General features: G+C 33.4%; 1 protein-coding gene and 1 non-coding gene across 3 annotated transcripts in view; one reads left to right on the top strand and one right to left on the bottom strand.

Annotated features, from left to right (window-relative positions):
• Vha100-2 (V-type ATPase subunit a family protein Vha100-2) overlaps positions 1–17,450 on the bottom strand; it is an 83,211-nt gene that overhangs the window by 30,589 nt on the left and 35,172 nt on the right. The window lies entirely within an intron of this gene.
• On the top strand, positions 15,231–15,354 carry LOC143431409 (U4atac minor spliceosomal RNA). Its single transcript, XR_013102707.1, has one exon. It is a non-coding gene; the product is annotated as a U4atac minor spliceosomal RNA (small nuclear RNA).

Raw genomic sequence — 17,450 nt, 5'->3', positions numbered from 1 at the left:
AGGAAAATAATAAAATAACGTGTGGACGTGTTATTGACCATAATTTTCTATTATCAGGGCATTCGTTTCTACCTAACGACGTTAAGAAAAAACAATTTATCGTTTGTGAAAAAGAAACGAAACGAGAAAATGAGTGCACCATTCAATACTCTGGATTTGCTACCGTGGAGAAGACCAAGAAACATTAATAAATAATTAATTACATAATTATTTGAAACCCCTCTTGTACACGCGAATTGGAGAAAGATGAATAATTAATTGCAAAATATCATTAATTTTATACATTTCCTTTTACTTCAAGGAAAACTTATTCTCTTCATGGACTTAAAAGTTATTTCTTAAAATTATTTTTGAAAATTTAATTTCGAAAGCTTTAAAACTTGGAGAGTGAAAAATTAATTCGAGTCCATTAATAGCCATCAAAAAACTTGATTAATATTTTTAAATTTATTCAAACGCAAACTCTTAAAATATCTCGACTTTAATATAAGTGAACTTAGACCACTTTCAAAATAAACGGCTCATACATCTTTCTCATAATTATTCAGTTACTTTAAACCCGTGATAATCCTTATGCTATATTAAATTAATATTTCTCCTATTTAACTAATTATGACAATTAACTAAAATAGTAATTTTGTTTAGTTATACCTTCGAAAAGATGATATAATTGCTACCCGACTTTTTCTCGAGATATTTGCAAAAAAATTTGTACAGCTGATACTACACCTGGAATGCTACAAAAAAGTTAGTCAATAAGTTTGCTATTATAATAGACCCTGTTTTACCCTGATACGCGAAAACAGGTGGAGTAATACAAAACTTAATATAAAACTTATCTCAGGAGGCAATATTTGTAAATTACGAAAACTTTGATCTCCCACTTAAATAATTGTTTTTAGACCTGGAGGGCAGAAAATTTTACAAAAACTTCTTTATTCACTAAGCTTTAAGCTTTCTGATAATATAATCAATGTTTTATTCCGAAGCACATTTTTCTCATGGTCACATTTATTAGTTAGCTCTTTATTATCTGAACTAAGTTCATTTTCAAATTGGTTTTCATCATTTGGTGTGAAATAAAATTCAATTATTTCTAAAAAAAAGCAAAAAAAAAACAACTTTAATCAGTTAAATATTTTCCATTCCGTTCCAATAAGTTGTATATAGAACTATAGAACTTGTGCTCCTTATCAGCAAAAAAACTGAAGTGCGAACAAGTGCGATTTGAAGTTATCGTTATTATTGAAATTTGTACCATTTACAAAATTTGGTAAACTTCGAAGTAAAGCTCCTCGCATTGTCATCGTGGAACGCGATCCCTTTTTTTCGCGATTAGCTAATTCTAGCCTCTCCTTTTTCATTGCTTCCCCCAATTTCATAAGTTGTTGGCAGTAAACATTTGAATTTCTTGACTAGTTGCTTGGAACCAGCTCAAAATACACAACACTTTTATAATCCCATCAAATTGGCGGCATCATCTTTTTCTGATGCAATTCAGCTTTCGATTAATGTTCTTATAAAAGTCGAATATCTGTTGCACAGTTATATGACGATTCGATACCATTAACTCCACGTATCTCTTGGGGAATCTCAGCCGTATGTAAACGAAATTACAAGGAATTTTTTCCTAGAGAAACTTAAAACTGTCAACTACCAACCGTCAAAAGAAAAAAAAATTATAACATTATGCGTCGTACCTTTTAAAGTAGAATTGCTTTCTTGCCAACCACTGGAATATATAAGTCGAGCAAAATTCAAGTGTCAATTAGATTAAGAATTGAAGACATTATTCGAATAAAACTTGGAAGATTGACCCGTCGTTCCCGGGAAACTCGAGTGGACCTTGAGAATTTCTGACGGCTACGGTCGCCAGCGAGGCGAGCTCCGTTGCGATGCCCGTCAATTTCTTACATTCGGCAATAGTTGCCAGCTACTTCACCATTTATTGTTCTTACTTATAACGTGGTTCAATCGAACTTGCTCGTTACTTACAAAATACTGTAACAAGTATAGTCTGACAATAGAGCACGTGATCGAATCATGATTCACGGATACCTACAGCTTTCCACTCGTGGGTCGTTCCGTTCGAGAGGAAGTTTCGCAGCAAGCGAATATGTGCATGTATGCACACGTTTCTAACAATATAATCTTATCAGGGAGCAAGCGTCTTTGCAATTCGTGACCGTATATTATCCAAACAGAGGAGAACCGAAATACCGCGATAAATGTAAACGCGGAGATAAGTGAAGAGTTGCTCGACACAGTACACAAAAAGATCGCGCATCGATACGAATACGCTTAGTATTCCTTAGTATGCCTTAAATTATAGAGTTTAGAGTCTAGACTTGCTCGATTCACGTGATTTAAAAAAGTAAGCTTGAAATGCAAGTTTAAATTACGATCGATTCGATTCAAGCCTTTTTCTTTGATTGCTTTCGTCGATGTTTAATTCGCTATAATCGTGAAGGATACAACGCGTTACAATTTCTCGTACTTTTCGATAGATATCCTTCCCCTGTCTCCACATTTCATTTCTCCTCTGTCAAGCAATATAGATTTACAATCTTATTACAAATGAGAAGATTAGAGATAGAAGATATCTCTTTCGTTTTTTGTTATAAAATTTTTTCATTAAGTCTCAGTAAATGAAAAGCAAAAAATTATCTATAAACAATCTACAAAAATTCGCAGATTGCAATTTGTCTGTAGATTGTTTGCGCACCCCATTCATTTAACGGAAATGATTTATTATCTTGCAACTCATATAAGTAATTATAAATGAAATTTTAAAGATGGTAGAGGATGAACTTATCGAATAGTAACATTAGTAAGTCAATTCTTCGACAATAAGTTTACGACACATAATTGATAAAGACTTAATCTTTCGCGGGACAAATTGTTATAAATCGGGTTTGTTCCGTCAAAGTGAATATGAAAGTCGATTTCAAAATTTTCAGAATGTTTACTTTCATAATAAAGCCCGAAACAGAAGGAAATCTTTTAGATTTTCAGTAATTTCAATATCTTAAAATTGACATATTTAGTTGTGAAATGATAAATTTTGAAAATTCAAGACATCAAGGAAGGATTTGAAAAAAAAGAAAAACAGAAATGTTGGGCATCAATTTCTATGAAGTTTTCATCTTTCGAAAAAATTGGAAATTTATTTTAGTAGTAAGAACAGGAGCAGACTAACTACACAAAATTCAGATGCTTATATTCGTTTTAAGGTGACTAACTATAAAGCAGACTTGTTTAAATTGTTGATATCACAAGTTCACCGTCATGGGAACCATTGATATCGAAGAGAACGTTTACAAATAAAGTTCATTTAATTATGTTCGTTTTTATAGCAATTGTAATTATAATCTTAAATTCATATGTTTAAAAATTAAAAGCGTCTAATAAATTACATTCTCAATAAAATTTATCTTATTATTCACAAAGGAAAGAGTGTTCTAAAATGAAAATACCACTGACCCGAAACGTCTCCTTAAATATTCAAATTCTGACCAGCAGCCAGAAAAGTGTCACGTCACTATTAAAGTTAATTAAGTCGATAATGCAAAAAAACCTTACCTTTTTTTACCAATAATTATAAAAGCAACAATGAAGTTAGTAGCTTTTAAGAGAAAAACAATTAGTCAGTCAAATTATCATGAATTAGCAGGTTATGGGCCCAACTGTTATTATATATGAGGCTATTCAAATAGTGATAATTCCAAGTATTAGTATGTAATTGTGTGCTGCGGTCAAACGACTCGAGTGCCCTCAAGAAGAAGGACAGTGGCGACCAAAAAACAAATCCAAAATATTTCTAGGCAGAAAGATGCAGCTACGGTTTCATTGTCAGAGAAAGAGATAACAATCCTCTTCAGAACGAATAAATTAATCAAATTCATTGCTGGTAAAGGGACAAAACTCAAAGAAGATAACAAGAAAATTGAAGAATGCGAGTCGAAAAACGCCTTGGCTCAGTACTACATTCTGAGAACTATAGAATCTACAGTCAGGTCTCGTATACTGGCAAGCAATGGTTCGCATAATGATTTAAAACTCTGTGTCAAGTTTACAAAAAGCCAACTCTCGATTGAAATTGTTCAGTTTCAAGTTTAACAAATGGATAAGGCTATCGATGACATGATGCTAATGACAAGACCTAATATTAGCAATAATTATAATTATAATTTCGAATTTTATCAAAGGATGAAAAGAAAATCGGCAAACCGAAGTCTAAATTGCTGGTTGAGGCAGAGAAGATGGCTTACAAAGTTTCTACCAGCTGCAATAATATAATAATAACAAATGTAGCAGCTAGCAACAATAACAATAAAGTAATACTCTCTGCAGAAATAGCCTTTGAGGAGACGTTTTAACTTTTAATATTTTGAGAAGTCATATAAGATATAAACTTTAATCAACGTCCTCGATAGCACGTCCAAACACCATAAACCGAGGATTACGGGGGACTTGGGATCTGCGGCCCAAATGGAAAATTAAGAATCAGCAATAGACACTCGCGCCAACGTTCGTTTCGTCCTGCCTAAACGACGAGAAGGGCGGCACCAAAACAGACGAATAAAGTGATTTGCTTACCAAAAAAATGTACCATGATGGTGGCCAATCACTGAAACAAATGGGTCAAGCAAGACATTTATAAGCGGACACAAAAATTCGATAAATATATTGTATCGCAAAAGTTCCTAGTTGGAGATTATTCGACGTCAACGACACTCTTCCTCCAAACAGATGTAAATAACACGTTAACAAGCGTGACAGGAAAAATATCAAGTGTTACAATCGTAGCGGCAGTTACCATTATGCAAATGAATGCAACAAACGAAAACAAGACGATAAGATTTTCAGAATCAACAGACTCCATCATGCAGTATTTGTCAAAAGACTCACAGTGACGAATGTTATTTCAAAGACAGATGGAAATTACCTCCATGCAGGTACTATAAAATGCTAGAAATTATTCCCCTGAAAAATGTTTCAAGCAAGAAGATTAAAAAAGGAACAACAAAACAGCATACCTTGCGGAAAGTTATGTTTCTGAAGATGTCAATACTCATCTCACTCATGAAAGAAAAATAGTCAAATATTAACAAGACCAAAGAACACCGTATCAATGTGGCAAAAAGCAACAAAGCTTGAGTGCAAATATAAGGGATAATAACATTGATTCAACAAATGTACTTTTGATCAATGTAACAGATCTACCAGATTTAAATTTACCAATCCAAAGGTGGTACTGCGATATTTAATAATAAAACTGTGTTAAGTGTATTAAGATGCTGAAGTGGAAATAAAAAATGAATATATTTCACTTGAAGGGATGAAGAATGACAAATCTAGAATGAAAAATGGATCTGAATAATCAATATCTGTATGAAACACTTTTGACTCAGCAAGAGGCAACACAGTGGCATAAGAAGATGGACTACGTAATTTTAGAGATTTAAGAAAAGTGTTAGAACTGTGTCAAGGAGTGTCAGAATCTTTAGAAAAATGTGAAGGTTGTAAGAGAACACCCTTCAACACTATTAGACAAAGAACAACAAGGCCACTTCAGATAATTCAGAGCGATTGTTTGGTTCCCGAAACCACTGACTTTCATCATGAGATTTATGCTACGGCCCAAGTGACTGCTATTTTTAAGTGCCAAAACTAAGATGGTACGTGACTTAACATATATTTTGCATTTCTTAGCTTTCACTTTTGTCTGAATAGCATGTATCGTATCATAAATCTCACCACCTTCGACAACAACAATCCTTGAAACTGAATACACACAAACGATGATGACCACATGAACGTTTCCAATAAATTCACGATCAACTTTCTCATCCATGTTATGATGCACTTTCTGCACTTTCCCGTACTTTTCTTTCGTTCATCGATTCAACTATCTCGACACACCCTTAGACTAGAATCTTTGCCAGTCACTGGCTTCCAATCTCCACCCCTGACAACATCAGCGGGAACGCGTATAATCAGGCGCATCTTCGCTTCCTTATTCATTTTAAATCACGCGGTCAAGCATTCCTTATATTTATTAAAACTTTAAGAACATTTGTACGTTGTGTAAATATATAGGCTAAAAATTTAAAAACAGATAATTGTTTTAATTGCTGCCTATCGAATACCCAGAACTGCAATTTTAACGATACACTGATTTGTGTGAAACAATTGCTCCGTCAACCTATAATAACGAAGAATTCCTTCATTCTTTGAAGTAGAATACATCGAGGAATATATCGTAGAAGGAGAAGCGTAATACAACCTAAAAGTTGAGACGATCCATTCAGATAATATAAAAGAAAAAGGGATTGTTTTAAACTATACCATACCGGATCGTCCATAATTAAACGAAATTACTGGACGAGTCAATTTGACTGTGACGAACAAAATGAAAGCAATGTTGCATGATTATCAGTCGAGCAACAAAATGCTACTGAAGTTGTTTATTATTTGTATTTAATCAATAGAATTTCTACAGCAACAGCATTCATACAAACATTTTTTTCTTTAGCTGGCTATTCAAATGTAGAATATAGAATCTGGAATCCCAAGACAAGAAAAATATATGTTGCAAGAGATGTCTATTTTATAAATATTTTTGACCAAGAGTACAACGATGATCTAACATTTGATCGTGATAAAGAATAGCAAGATAAAGAAAAATCAACAGGAAGATAATGTACAAGAAGGAAATAAAGAAGCCAAACAGTAACGTCGAGTAAACGCTTCAGCCTTCTTAGGCATCGAAATAAAATCGAAATAAAAAATCATCTAAATGTTTGTTATTCTCGTAGAATTGCAAACGTTCAAGAAATTATGAGAAATGAACATCCTATTTTTTTCACGATTTTCTGTGTTTCCATAAGAGTTATGAACAATTACTAAACGTGACAAAAATAAACAAAAATATTTTGATTTTAAAATAGATACAACATAAATATTCAAATTTATTATTTAGATTTTAGATTAGGATTTTAAGGAAAGGACGCCATTGGCAATTTTACAGAGTATAACGTATTTTATTGGTTCTTTCTTTCTCTCTCTTGTACAAAAATAAAAACTTTTTGCTTATTTCCTCCTTTAATGATGTATGTAAAACATGTCATTTACAACAATACATTTTAAAACAACCGTGTACATATATATATATATATGTACGTACCTATACGCGTATAAGCGGAACCTGGTGTTGTTTGCCAGACTATTGTGCTAACTCTTAAGCCTGCACGTGCCTTCAAGATTTACAAATTGCGCATGTCTCCGTGCTCCTGATACCTTAATAGAAACGACATTAATTGGTCGTATACGATAAAATATATCTGTCGCGTATTATCAATATTTTCTCGAGATAGTAGAAAATACGATCTGCTTTCGGTGGAATTCTTGTGACCGATAGTTGACAACCCAACGTGCGATCACATGAAAACGTGACTAAAAATGGAAAACGAACGTCCTCTAACCAGACAAATACTAATACACGCAGCCCAAAACATGTTAGGTACGTGTGCAGCTAAAAATTATCGTCTAGAATCTAGAGTATAGATCGTTTCGAATAAACCGACAAGTAAATTCGTCAAAACTTTATCAGCTGATTACGAAGAAGATATATTTAAAACAATTATGGTCATTGGCGCAACTTGAGCCGTTCTTTTTGTCGGAAAAATTAGGAAGGTTAAAAGGATAGGACGCGAGTAAATGTCGCGGGAAAAGGAGCCCTTTCAAAGGATGAGATAGAATATCTGATTAGGGAGAAAAGGGGAAAACGGTCGGGATGCATAAATTGGAGGAAAAGTTGAAGTGGGTCCGATATGGAATGTCGAAGGGAGAGTGGGTCGACGCTAACAATACATCTATCAATGTCAGATGCATTAATCGCGACCGAGTTCCGACTATCTTTACAAAATATTTGTATAGCACGATATGGAGATGAATTTTATCAATTTTATTGTTTCAACTCGCGGATGTTGCGTAATCGTAGAGACTTGAAGTTGATAAGTCTAGATTTACGAGAAAATCACGAACTCTACCGAAACGTCAGTTAACGTAGAGTTTTTAAAGGAGAGATAGAGTCATTTAAAGGAAATTTCTCAAACAAGACAAACAGGTTTGAGTTTGGTTCGATCTTGGATGATCGAAATCGTTAAAAGAAAAAGAATATATTTGTGGCTAGTGACATAACGGTTGAATAGTTAATGTTTGATGAAGGGAACAACGATGGCGATACAAAGAAAATTCTATAGTTATAGGCCTAGGTATTTAAGGGCGTTGGACGTAGAACGCAACGATTGCGTGCGAAAGTAAGTTTAAGCGTCAATTAGCAGAACGAGCGTTACGTTTCCTTTCTGTAAATTATGGGAACGCAACGGAGGTTAGGTTTCTGATGACTGTCCCGCTAACGCCGTTCCGGCGTTAGTAGTGTATCACGAGAAATGTATTAACGCCTAGTTAGATATATTAGTTTCGTTTTTCTTAATTCACGCCTAATACGCTTTCGAAGAAATGCTGTTGCATACAAAGGATACCAGCAGCGTCTTGTACAGCAGAAATAGCGCATAAGAGAAGCATTCCGTGAAATGGAAGCTAATCAAGGGAATTGCATATCATACATACATATGATGTATAGATACATGTATGTATCTATACCAAAGAGAATTCGAATTTCTCTGACCTTAATCATTTTAATCACTTTTCATGCTTACTAACAAAGCACGCTCTAATTGTTACCGATAAATTAAATAATACGTGCGGAAAAGATGATTACCGACTGGCTGGAACTGAATGCTGGCGAGCTCGTATTTTCCAACACGTGACTCGTGCATCAATCAAATTATGGCGGAAACGATTAGAAAAATTTGTGCGAACAATGTATGATTCATTGAACGCGTTACAGTTCGTGTTGCGCGGTATGAAAACGAGGAGGAAAAACGGATGCAAATTCCACATCCTACCTGGTGTACATACATGACTATGTATTGTACTAATTAATTCAGTACGTTCGCACGACCGTATGCGTCGAAATATTCCATTATTAAAAACGCGGCTGTATCACAACTGTGCCGTTTGTTTGTTTGAATTACCGTTTAGAATCTTACAGGATACAAATTGAACGAACCAATCTCACTATCTCACACGAGATAGTGAGATAAATAGATAAGTAGATAGATACATAGCTATATAATAAATAGATAGATAAATGGATGGAGTAGGAGAAATGGAGCTTTAAAAAGTTCATTTCGGTTCATTGGAGGACACGAAACGAAAGGATTATAAGGATTATTATGAACTTTATATCAAATTATATTTATCTCTATAGAATATCTCTATAGAATATTAACGCCATACTTATATACAAGAAATGTATCGATACTCTGTTGGTAAAAACCTATAACTAAATTGTTTATTCATTTTCCTTCTTTACATTGTAACGTTAAAACAACTTTTGTATCACTGCATAAGCGTATTAGATTATCTATTGTCGTAGCAGCTTATGTCTCGTAGAAGTTAGAAATTAATCGTAAGATTTTGGCGGAGAGCAAACATCCGGACGTAATTTCTGAACTCATTAAATGACACAAGTTACAAAGTGTACGATCGAATGGCTTCCAATATAAGAGAGTACGCGAGAAATATCACATCGTATGCATAATAAACCTTGTTAGGCAGTATATTATATTATATAATATTATGTCAACTCACCCGGTTGTTGAAGCAGATACTCAGGAACGAAGCCGCGTTTCCTACGGGAAAAACGGCGAATTCGGAACGGTCCGACCGGAAAAAGAGAGGGAGAGAGGCAGGAGGTAGAAGAGGGGCAGGAAAGAAATAGAATTACATAACAAAACACGATTGAATGAGTTGGCTCGATTCTACACAATACGGGATTGACTGGCGCGCACTCACCGACTTACTTTACTGAATCTAATTCAACCGCTCGACACAACGTCCCAGCTCCGTGTGTTTCGTATGTGGTGGGGTGACACGACAGAGGAGCAGACCTCGTGATGAGCTCTGTTCGTTGTACATAATCGTACACGGTAAAGATACACTTATTCAAATCAATTCGTCGTGTCAGATACCGAAACTTTGTTTCGCAACGACGCGCAACAATCGCGTCGATTTTACTAATTTGCCTAGATTCTATTAACTTCCTCTGGTCATTAAGTACATTAAGTACAGTAAAGCATCATCGATGCTGGATCATCGTGACGTTTAGATATTTTCGAAGTACATCCTATTAAAACGTTGAATTTATATAATAAGTCACTCAGTTGCTATATATATATATATTCTTAACAGATGTTCCTCCTATGTCAATAATTCAAAAGTGATAAACGGAGTCGTGCCATTTTTGCAGCAAATGAACGATACGTATCGGGTACCCTTGAACAAGTTGAGAAACACGATCGTATGAACTTTTTGCTCTGCCTTTATTCTTATAAGTGGTTACATGCATATCAAGTATTTAATACCTATAGAGAAAGTGGTCAGACAAAAAAACAACAATCGTATAACTTTCGAATAATAATTCCACGAAACAACATTTCAAGCCAAGGGTATAATAGAAAATAGCTTCAAGTTACTCGCTTAACCCAATCGAGACTTTAAAAGCATTTGTGTGTGTGTGTGTGTGTGTGTGTGTTCTTTTTTTTTATTTTGAGATAAGAGAAACGTAAGTTTTTTGCTTCGTGTAATCGCCATATCGCAAAATGTATATAATTATATAGCGTTTATTTTTTTTTTCCTTTTCTTTTTGTATCCGGTATTTTTCACATAAATTCTGACGCAAATAACAATGGCGACTTTCGAATATAATATATTTCTATCTATAAGTGATTGTCAATCTAGTATCATATATATATAATATCAACGTTAAAACTACCTACCAAATCTTTAATTTAACTCGTTAAGATCTTATTTTTTCTGTACTTTTCACTGTTCATTCCGAGATATTCAATTTCCCAAAGAAGCGATAGCTTTATTTTGTTCACGTGTTCAGAATCATGAAATTGGCCCATCGAATACAAATCGAACGAAATTATTTCTCACCTAGAGATGATTTCGTTACACGAATCTCCCATTGTTCGCGTGGAGCGACAGAATGGTTTTTTACCGGTTGAACGTTGCGGGAGCTTGAAAAATATTAGGGAATATCGAGGAATATCGTTGTCACTATTATGATTTCAAAATCATACCCAATCGCACTCATTCTTTTAACAACAAACTAACAATATTTTTAAGCTAATCTCGCTTTCTTTATATTAAAGAAATGTTACGCTTCAATTATTTGCAAATAGTATTTTAACAAATTTCAAATAAAATAAAATAACTAGCTCGAAACTGTACAATCTTACTCATATAAAGATATTTAATTCGAAAAATTCCTCTTAACTAAATAATTTTAATTAAATTTCTCTTGTAACTAAATAAAGATATTCATTTAAATTCAAACATTCGATTTTCATGCAACAAATAGATATTTTTTCCTTTTTCAATATAATAAGTTGTTTATTCAAATTGGGCAACTGAATTTTCTTGAACGAAGAAATCGATATGTGTTTGTTTCAATCAATTACAATATTTTATTATTATAATTATTCTAAGGTAATAGTAGTTTTCTTTCAGTATGCATTAATATTGAATATATTTGAACCTACAGCTCGCTTGAATATTCCGTTATTAAATTACTGAAATTGAAACAAATACACTTCATCTCATATATTTAATCAAATTACTTCAGACTTTTATAGAATGGAAAGGCATATTTCTTATTCCTTCTTAAAGGAAGAAATAGAAATGATTAAGTTTAGAAATATCAAATACATCCGCTAGAACAAGCCTTCCAAAAACTACCAAAAGATACAACGAGAAGATTTTATAAACATAAATGTTTCACACAATTTTCTAATAAAAAGTTGATTTTTTTCAATTATTACATTTCAATTAAGAATCCCAAATTCAAGTAAAATTTCCCAATTATCTATTCTCTACTTATAAACAAACAATTGATCGTTAGTTAAATATTCGTATGTTAATTCTTGTAGTTTGAATTTTTTTTTCGTCGATTTGAGCACGTCGAGATCAAGATTGACCGCGTCGTCAACAGGAAGGGAACAAGATAAATTGCCGCGCAATCAGACACTCGTCACATTTATTCTTTTAGAAAAAGTCCGGTTCAAATGTAATCATATCAAGTCAGATTATTATCTGATAGATGGATTAGCGTGATTACAAGCAATTTTACAAGGCATTAAATTCGATTGATTTTGAACGTGATTCAACGTTAGATAAACCCGTGGAAAAATTGAAAGCAATATGGCAATTCTCAAATCTAGCGATGATAGAATATTATGATCGCGAATGTGTAGGGGGTAAGGTGTTCGATCGATACATTTCTCAGGCTCATAAAAAAATAGTTGATGAAAAAGAAAAAGGAGTTCTTTTCATAGCCGTAGTAGCTACATACTGTATCCTTGAAATGAAACCATTTTTATATTTTTGAATTCTCTCAGCATTTTCGTGCGCTTTTCAATTTCAAATAATATAATGGATCAGCGTGCGTACAATAGAGCAGCATAATGCGATCAAAATTCTAAATATGTAGAAACATAGAAGAGACGAACAGATAGAAGAGATGCGTACGGATGCTCCGGTATATAATGAGAGTTAATAATCAAAGTCTATCTTTATGTACCAAAACTGAAATTATTTTCAACCTATTTAAACAACTCTACACACCGAACACTTTCCGTCTCCCATTCACCGTTGTTAAACAGAGCGACTTATAGCTGTTGATTAGAATCAGTCAGTCGGAATAATAGTACGAATATAAATATTACTGCCTTATTAACCTGAAATTGCTGTGGCCAGTGCAGGCCTGAGCTTGTCTACTTAATATTTTTATACTCCTGTACTATTAACTCCAATAAAATGTAATAGAAAGGATTCGAGATCACTTCCCACTGTCCCAACTGTCCCAATAGTTCTGTCTCGCGACACTCAGTTGCTACCTTAAATAAATGGTCTGGACAAAGACTTTTAACTTTACATTTTATTTTTTAAGCTCTCCTTTATATACGCAAAACATAGCAACGCTTTAAAGTAGAAACACATGCAATTAGGCACAATTGCAAAGCTGTTTTTTCCATCTTACTGCTCGTTATATATTTTACATTAATTCTTCCATACTTTGACGCGTTTAAAGTGGCTATACAATACAATACATGTAAAAAACAATTCGGGAAACTCGAACAAAAGAAAAGGAAAGTCTATTAGTATAATCAAAATTCTTTTCTTTTTTTTTCTTTCTCTTCTGATACAATAATGCATCCACTTGCGGTCAGTTAATGCATCCAGTTGCGGATAAATAACGGAAATCTTTTTTTATACGAATGGTTACATAATTTTTGTATTCAAAGATGAAAGGACACGACGAAAAGGGAAGAACATACGACGAAGGAATAACGTTTCTAACCTTTACCGCTCGTCATCGAAGCCAGCTCTTATCTTTCTCACGTGAGAATATATGTCAATTTCCACTTAATCTTAACTTCCGTTTTGTTTCTAACGTAAGTTTAATATAATTCGAAGTCTATTGTAAATTTCAACATAATTTAATTATAATTTGTATATCTTGTTAATTAACGGTCAATTTACGCGGTAAACGCAGCTGGTTTAATTAAAAGAACATACAAACTGCGTCATCACTAAAGTTCTTATAGTTTGAAAACGTTGTTTTCTCTTCTGATAAAAGAATTTTTATTTTCATATTTTCGTAGCGAAGTAGAGTACAGAAATGAAATAGATGATAAAGGAAACGCATGCAGAATCACGGTCACGCAGAGTTTCGATAATATGTAAATAAATGAAAACCAGAGATAGAGAAGTGTAGAGATTGATCAGCGATTTTACAACTACGTATCGTATGCATATATACATATATTTAATTTTGTTTGCATATTTCGCGGCGTGCATTTCCATATAAACATTTTTCTACATAAAACTGGCCAACATGACAAAATATCAAAAGATTTATATTATATGTACATATTTAGTACGTCGAAATGCATACATAGAATGATATAAAACATTTGCCAAAACTTTGGCAATTATTTATAAAGTCTTGCCGTATTTTATTTTCTAGTTTTATTTTATTTACAGCAAAACTTATGTTTATGTGCTCAAAGTTGCAGAACATTATTTTATATCATGGACGTGCAAATTAATGTGTTCGATAATTTCTTACATGTATTATCGAACATTTTACAGCGGTCGAGATACATCTACACAGCTCCGCTAATTCTAATACTTTTATTCAGGTTAAAATGATGAATGCCACAATGGACGCTGACAATGTGCAGTCTAGTAGTATAGTGTACTGCGCAAATTTTAGCGGATGCCAGAGAGCTGAAATCACACAAGCATTAGTTTCGTTCCTACCAATTTCCTCTGTACCGATACGCGGCAGGTATCCATGCTAGGTAATAAGATGTTACATATATATATTTCATAGAAAAACAAAAATGGCAACAGAGTTCACGTTTACAATACTTTACGAGTGCATAACTAATTCTATACATAGATAGAAAACGACGCATGTTGTTGCAACGATCCGATGTTCATTGTTTCAACGTTTATACGATTCTACCCATAATTGTAACCATCTATATCTAAAATGTTGAACTTGAAATCTAAACAACCTCAACGTCTACAAATATTATTTCTACAAAAGTTTCACGTCAATCGGCGACGAGGTACTTTTTCGAATTAAAACTCGATAAACCAGTACTCTTGCTTCAAATTATGATATACTAAACTCGGTTGGTTCTTCGTAGAAAACAGTGAATTTCGAAATATTGAAATGACAATAGAATTGAAATGAAGCGAAATACAGGAAAAGCCATCCAAGCTATTAATCACCAATATATTACTTTATATAATCATCGATAATGAAACATATAAGTACATATATAATCGTTTTTACAAAAAAAAATACCATATCATAATTTAGAACAGAAATAATTCACATTGTAATTACGACTGCAAATGAATTGAAACAAAACCGAAACCGTATTGGATGAATTAATTGTACAGCGCATACGTATGTACAACTAGCAAGCTTCTTATAGAGAACGCTAGGTGGCAGAATATTCTCGCAAGTACATTTGCCAATTGATATTATATAAGACTGCCGTCAGACGAAATCATCCATCCTTGTCTTTGGGGAGCAAAGTATTCAATGATCGTTTAGTGAGGATACTGTTGCTGAAACCCATTATAAATTGAAAACCGCATCCATGTAATACATCGTGAGATGCAATTTTTGGGAGCCTCTTTACTTTACAAGAGGCTTAATTAATAAATATTGTATGTTTGTAAAATACAACGTGTAGCGTATAAGGAAAGAATAGGCTTGGACACAGAGGTTGAGAACTCCTTCGAACGTGTAAGAAGAAAATTGAAAATACTTATACTTAATAATAATTTATATAAGTATATATGTATTTTTCATTTAATTTGATCGAGCTCAAGATTTCTAAACAGCTTAATTTACATTAAATATACATAATCAGAATAACTACTCTTATTCACCATATAAACCCTTATCGATAGTTCTAGAGGAATTTCATCTTGAAAATGCGGTCAGCTCTCGTTTATCTTGTTAATCGTAAATTTGTGTTATTCGCATGACACAAATACTAATATAGAATACCTAAGGGAATAGAATGAGAAAAGATGGTAAACAAAGACCAGTATGAAAGTTTCAACTATGAGAATGTTTCGACGTGTAGAATTCTTCCCTTTTTTTTTTCAGTGAATCATTATTATTGTCACGGACGTCATAGAAAACGTGTGCATAGCGTTCGTACAAGAGTTGAATATTCATTACTCGAGTATACACCGTGCAATGAAATTCTGACTGTTGTAATAGATAAGTTAACGCCAAATATGGGTCAAGAAACCAGTCCTTGGTCTGCGGCTTTTATTTGTAATATCATACGTCTGTGTATTAGGGTACTCGGTACTATAATAAAACGGTCTTTAATAAAGTAAAATGATCGTTTCGCCTGCAATATATACGTTACGTTACACATCATTCTAAGGTACAATTTTCGTAATATTTCTTACATACTCTCAAAATAGTCTGACAAATGGTTAGCAATTATTCGGAGAGACTGGAGGTCGTTGTTAATTTCGAGGATTTTTTATAATACGTTGTCGAAATTAACACTTCGCACGTTAGCTTCTCGCGATATTTGCAGCAAAAAAAAGAATGAATTCTGTGTATGTTCGGTATGTCATAGTACTATAACAAATGTTTCTTAGCTTCGCGTAGAGCGTTTAGAACAGAAGGATTGTGGAAATGTGAATTTTTCAAACTTATGCCCCATCTACTTTGTACTTTGAAATCTGATATTCCGAAACAATAAGTGAATATTAAAATGAAAAAAAGTGAAGTAATAATCGATGAATCGCTTGTATATACAGTTATATTGTGTAACACAGGCGTAGAACACTTTGCCATAGAGGTCTCTATCGAGTCTTTCTCAGTCTACAGTGCTATATCGTCAATTAATTACCGGGATACAAGTGAAATTCTCTTATTATACGTGTAAAAAAATATTCCGTTATTATTCACTTAAAAAATTGGCGCATAACGTTAGACTTGACGTTAAGACATATTACATTTAATTTATCTTAAAATAGCTATATACTAATGATATTCAGAATTTTCAATATAAAAGCTAAACAAGCAAATATATCAGATTTATTTAAATGTCGGAATATTTTTCTGACACGAATCAATTTTATGGCGTAAGATCGATGCATAATTGCACGATTCTGCAAATCTTATTCGATTTGCAGAGACGAAGAAGAAACATTATTTTTAAACGATACAGCTATTGCCAATTTAAATCGGGAAATTTCAAGGTGCGTTTACGCGTTTAATATCTAAAAGTTAACAGGAATAACGCAATGGGTAAGAAAGACAGATACAACACAGAATCGGGCAAACGAGTGATTGGCGAACAACCTACGCCGACTACTCCGCATGAAATGCTTAAGTAGTAAGAAACCTTGGACGACAATCAGCAGCTGAGTGACTTTAATGATCGTACAGACCATCTGTCCGATGAATGTCCATAACACACATCGGGAAATATGCCGAGACTATTTTCAAATCTTTAACACTAAATCTGCTAATGGTTCGCGTAACATTTACGTTCGTATTCTGAATTTTTACGTTCGTTTCTGAAGAAAACCTTGTAACCAACAAGTAGACATTCGACGTTCAACTTGTTTCATTCATTTTTAGAATTAACTTTTACATAAATTAACTTATTACTTCGTAATATATAGGTAAGAAGAAGCATGGAAAGTCTTGAATAACTTATAAAATAAATTAAGTATTTACCTATACTTTG

Source organism: Xylocopa sonorina, chromosome 17 (assembly GCF_050948175.1).
Source record: "Xylocopa sonorina isolate GNS202 chromosome 17, iyXylSono1_principal, whole genome shotgun sequence".
Taxonomy (NCBI): Eukaryota; Metazoa; Arthropoda; class Insecta; order Hymenoptera; family Apidae; genus Xylocopa; species Xylocopa sonorina.
Note: the sequence above shows the minus strand (reverse complement) of the source record. Positions and strands in the feature narration are given on the sequence as shown.